Source organism: Galeopterus variegatus, unplaced genomic scaffold, assembly GCF_000696425.1.
Source record: "Galeopterus variegatus unplaced genomic scaffold, G_variegatus-3.0.2 Scaffold11432, whole genome shotgun sequence".
NCBI classification, from domain to species: domain Eukaryota; kingdom Metazoa; phylum Chordata; class Mammalia; order Dermoptera; family Cynocephalidae; genus Galeopterus; species Galeopterus variegatus.
In genome coordinates this window covers 38,085-43,729 of record NW_007737543.1, presented here as the reverse complement: position 1 = coordinate 43,729, position 5,645 = coordinate 38,085, and the positions used below count along the sequence as shown (strand labels likewise).

At 38.0% G+C, this 5,645-nt stretch overlaps 1 pseudogene; it reads right to left on the bottom strand.

Moving 5' to 3' along the window:
* Positions 1–507: 507 nt before the first annotated feature.
* Positions 508–2,945, bottom strand: LOC103610622 (annotated as a pseudogene).
* Between the last annotated feature and the right edge of the window lie 2,700 nt (positions 2,946–5,645).

Here is a 5,645-nt window from a genome sequence, read left to right as displayed (position 1 = left end):
CTCACTCATATACGAAATCTTAAAAAAAAAAAAAAAAAAAAAAGAGAAGTAGTACTCATATAAATAGAGAGTAGAACAATGGTTACCAGAGCCTGGGAGGGGAGGAGAGGACGATGGAGGGGGGAGAAGTAGAGATGGATTAATAGATACAAAGTTATAGGGAGGCAGGAAGAATAAGTTCTGATATTCTAGGCTGACTAGAGCTAATAATATTGTATTTTCTTTTCTTTTTTTGGAGATTCACATTTTATTTACAAGTAAATGAAGACTGTCTCCTGTGAACTCTAATTGGGATAATAAAAGCAATATAAAGAAGTGGTTACTGTCTCCACAGTGACTTGTAAAAGGAGTTCATGCCACTGTTTCTTTGAACAATGATTTTGTTATTTAACAACAACAAAAAGACATGATTTCTTCATGTTGCGTATGTGAAAGAAACAAAAATAAAAGTAACTCTTTCAAAACTCTACAGTCTCTGGTCAAATGTGAAGTAAACAGGATGTCACTTCATTCAGTCACAGCCCCTTTTCTCCAAGAGCAATTGCCTCTCAGCAAAAGACTTATCAAGAGTATCTGCTTTAAAAAGGAAAAGAAAAGAAAAGAAAAAAGAGTATCTGCTTGAGGAATGGAGGGATCTCGATCCTTAGAAGACTGAACTTTCAGTTTCTCTGCTTCCGGCTTGGTCTGCTGTTCCACCCTTTGTTTTTTCTAGGATTTCTTCAATAGACACTTGCTGGAGCAGTGCGTCACTTTACCTTTCCAAGTCTATTTCTCCTAGCAGGACCACATTTTCTCCTCTGACTACAAAAATCCTTGAAGAATATCACTGTATTTTTTGCTCACATGCATACACTCCACAGTCTGATGTAGCACTAAGTAAGCAAATTGATCAATGCTTCTTAAAAGCCTGTAAAGTGCTCTCCCATCTCAAATAGGACCAGTGCTTTTTGTTGATGCCCTTGATGAGGCTGGCAGTGCCAGGCATACAGTTTATTCTGAGCTGATATGAGGCTGAAATGTACACTGGCAGTGGCCAGCATGTCCAACCTCCTTTCTCCTACTGCTCTCACTGTTTTGGTGGGACCAGTAAAGGAACCCCTGCCCTGACCAGGACATCTGTCTGTATCTCTCTAAATAGAGAGAAAAGAGTATCTTGAACATAATCACCACAAAGAAAGATAAATGTTAGATGATACTTATCCTATCTACCCTAAATGAATCATTGTATAATATATGCATGCATTGAGATAATACACCATACCCCTACAAACACACACAATTGAAAAAGAAAAGAGTAACTTAACACATGAAATTATACCATAAAGCAGTTTTATAACACATATTTTAGTTGAGTTAGAGGATCAAATGATACATAGGAAATATATTATTTCACTATACTGGTTGGTAAATATTCTTCATAACACCTCTGGATGTGTAACTTCAGAAGTATTTACTTCAGGACTTCCAATCACGATGGCAGAATAGACGGTCCCCAGTGTCACTCTCTTTCACAATCAACCAATTTACGATTATTAAAGAGCACCAACTGCTATGCTGGGTCCACTAGAGCTCAAGGAAAGAGGAGGAGATCCCTATGGAGTTCATAAAGGCAGGAAAAGCCATGAGGAGAGAAAGAAAGGACTGCTCTGATCGTTTCGAGCCCTAACCACTGCAAGGCTGGCCCTGGTGAGCACATGGAGAAAGAACTGACAAAAGCTGCTGCTGTGCCCTTTGTATGAAGTTGCTTGAAGGTGGCAGGGGAATAGAAACCTTGGTGGCCCCCAGGCCAGCAAGAACACCAACAGGTTTCCTGTGGACCCACATAGGAGTGACAAGCCACAACAACTGAAAAAAAGGAGCCACTCAGAGGCCAGTGAGTCATTGCAAGGGACCAGCACATGGCATATCCCATGAGAAGTATTTGGAATGTGGGGGGTGGGGGAGACAAGTCATCAGGGGAACATTGGGGAACAGCAGAGACAGCTGATCTGCCCTCCAGTGACCACAGGACCACTCAGTAGAGACTGGTCAGGAATGCAGAACTGCCAGGTGTGCAGTTTGCTGAAAAAACTTAGGCCCAGACCAGAGTTTCCATACAACCCAGGTGTACCAGACCTCACAAGATCCAGAAGTCCTTACAAGGTCAACTATTAAAACCTGAGCTGCTCAAAAAGCTTTCCCCAGAGAATCAGCAGCAACATAGCAATTTAGCTCAACCGCAGGGCTCAATCGTATAACTTCGTATAATGTATGCTATACGAAGTTATTACGATACCACTGAAATAAATTAAAGAAGACACAAAAAGATGAAAAGACATTCCACCCCCTTGGGTTGGAAGAATTAACATTGTGAAAATGTCCATACTACCCAAAGCAATCTACAGATTCAATGCAATCTCCATCAAAATACCAATGACATTCTTCACAGAAATAGAAAAAAACAATCTTAACATTCATATGGAGCAACAAAAGACCCCCTGAGCTGCTCAAAAAGCTTTCCCCAGAGAATCAGCAGCAACATAGCAATTTAGCTCAACCGCAGGGCTCAAGTGCCAGTCCTCACAGGAAGTTCTCCCATTTTAGAAGTAACCAAAGGACAACAGTTAGTTCCAGTGCAGAATTTAAGTGGTGGGAATAGCAAATAATCCAACACAGAACTGAAAGAAAAAACAAGAAACCCACAGATCAGAGACAAAGTTTTGATATTAACCAGTAAAGGTGTAACACCACCAAAGAACATCTATAAAACCTAGAAGTACTGGAAGACCCCCAGGCTCTCAAGCTGGGGTGGGGAGAGGCGAGGGCCTCAGCCACACCCTCCTGAAGTCCACATCAGCCCAGCCATGACTTGCTGCCACCAGAGGGCCCATGGGCTCCTCCGCCTGAATGAGAGCGGTGCCACAGGCCTCAACCACAATCTCCACCCTCCTTTCTTCTCCCCCCATCCCTCTCCCACTTCTTCTCTTCCCCTCCCCCCAACTGCTCCACATCTTAGAATGTAAAATAATAATAATAAATAAATAAATGAAAGGAAACCTGACTTTACTCAAGGGTCTCTATTTTAGCCCTCTGTTTTGTGTTGGTCTTAGATCTTTCTTCTGTAAACAAAGTTTTTATAACAGCTTGGAGAAATAGTTGTCAAAACTCCTCAAGGAATTTTTACAAAAGAAGACTAAAGATTTGACCTAACCTATAAGATATTAAGACCTATAGTAAAGTCATATTAATTAAAATACAGTTTGTTCAATGCGGAAAAAAAAATAAGTGGAAAAAAAGGCCATGTATTTGGGGGGACTCGTATCATTAATAACAATGGCATCACAAATCTGTGAAGAAGAAATAGCTATTTGGTCTACACAAAGACAAAGTAGAACCAATTCTGGCTGATCATCTCACAGCATATATAAGCATGACCTCTATAAGACTAGAGCCCTAACTAGCAGATATAAAACTCTAAATCTAATAATTAGGATTAGTTACATAATTTGTGGGGCTCAGTGCAAGGTAAAAATGATAAAGATAAAATTGAGATGGGCAACATTTTGAAAGAATGAAGACCACATTGCAGTGGTTTCTAAAACTAAAGAGCCTCAGCTTAAATACTAGCTTCACAATTTATCACAAGATAAAGGGAAATTTACTTAAATCTTCTGAGCATTGGTTTTCTTATGGTAAAATAGGAATAATTTTGGCACTTCATTCATTGGGCTTTTGTGAGAATTGAAAGAGCAGATGCATTAAGAAACTCAGAACAATGATTTACATGTAAGGAGCATGCAACAAATGTCATTTATTTGTATTATATTTGCAGCATATAAAACAAGGAATTATTGTGATGAATATATAATGAACTTCTGCCCAGAAACAAGAATGAAAACTCAATGGAAAGATGGACAAATACACTGAAGTTATAACTGTTATTAGAATCCTTAGATGACAGAACACAGATAGATAACCCTTGGATAAATCAGACCTTTTTTTACCTAAATGATACAGCAAGAAGTGAGGATACACATTGGAAAGATGAGCATCATTCATCCAGAGAGATATGTAAGCTTTTGTACCCCACAATTAGAGAAAATAATTACCAATAGTGAAGAGTCAGATTTAGAAAGAACAAAAGAAGCACTATTTCTCTTTTTTCCTCTCTCTTTGGTTTTCATAGAACCACAGTAATAAATGGATATAATATTAAAGATAATCACCCTTCTGTAGTGATCAATAAGATGTGAATTGCCCCCATTCACTAATTTAATTTTTATTGCCAAATTTTTCCCACTTGATACACCAAAGTATTTTCCTGGGGAGCTCCCAAGAAAATAAAGTGAATCCATACTTCTATCTAAGAAAATGAAAGGAAACTGAGCTAAGAAAACATTCAGGCTATTGATATTTGCTGTCCATGGTTCTGAAATCAAGGAGCAAATGTAATAAGAAAATAGGGCGGGGTAAAAGAAACTCCCAAAGGAATTCTGTAAGGCTACTCCCCCTTATTGAAACAAACATTTCTTACAACAATTCTTCTGAGCACCCAGGGGACACTCTCTTTCAGGTTTTTATCTCTAGAGATCTGTGGCTTCAATAATAAACAGGCATCTCCTTTCAGAAGGAGAAGAGGTTTTTGAAGATGAAGAGTTTATGCTGCAATCCCAACCTGAACTATCACTTCAAGTATTTTTCTGCTACTTATAATCACTAGGAGTGTAAACCTGAAAAGGTTTCTTATCTGTGATTCTGACCACTTAGTCAGGTAAGAGAATGAAGACAGGCTGGAGACAGCCTGGGAAGTTGCCCATATTTTTGATGTTAATAAGTGATCTGCCTAATCATAATATTAAAATTAAATGTCCAAGATTTAGAGCTGGTATCCTATCTTACGGTGGGCTCTTCATTGTGTTTGTGAATTGTCAAGATGCTTTATTTCTCACAGTTTTATTGCTATGTCTCATTCCCAATTCAACATACCTGGTTCTCTAGACATTCTCCAAAGCAAATCTGTTATCTCTAACTATTGAAATTGCAGTGAAAGAAATTATCTAGTTCAAACCAGTCTGATTGCTAATATTTTAAAAGTTAGGAAAATGTGTTTTCTCGTATGAGTTTTTGATACAATTTTGTTTCATGGGTCAGAGAACCAAACATCACATTTTGACATATCCTTTGTATTTTAAACAGCAGTGGTAATTTTTTTAAATATACAAATATACAAAATATACATGGCTATCAAAGAAAGATACTCTAAGTTATGTGAAGGCAGCTCTTCATGGAGATATAGTAGAGATTAGATAGTCTAATATCAAAATTAAATGCCCAGGATTTAGAGCTGGTATCCTATCTTATGGTGGGCTCTTCATTGTGTTTGTGAATTGTCAAGATGCTTTATTTCTCACAGTTTTATTGCTATGTCTCATTCCCAATTCAACATACCTGGTTCTCTAGACATTCTCCAAAGCAAATCTGTTATCTCTAACTATTGAAATTGCAGTGAAAGAAATTATCTAGTTCAAACCAGTCTGATTGCTAATATTTTAAAAGTTAGGAAAATGTGTTTTCTCGTATGAGTTTTTGATACAATTTTGTTTCGTGGGTCAGAGAACCAAACATCACATTTTGACATATCCTTTGTATTTTAAACAGCAGTGGTA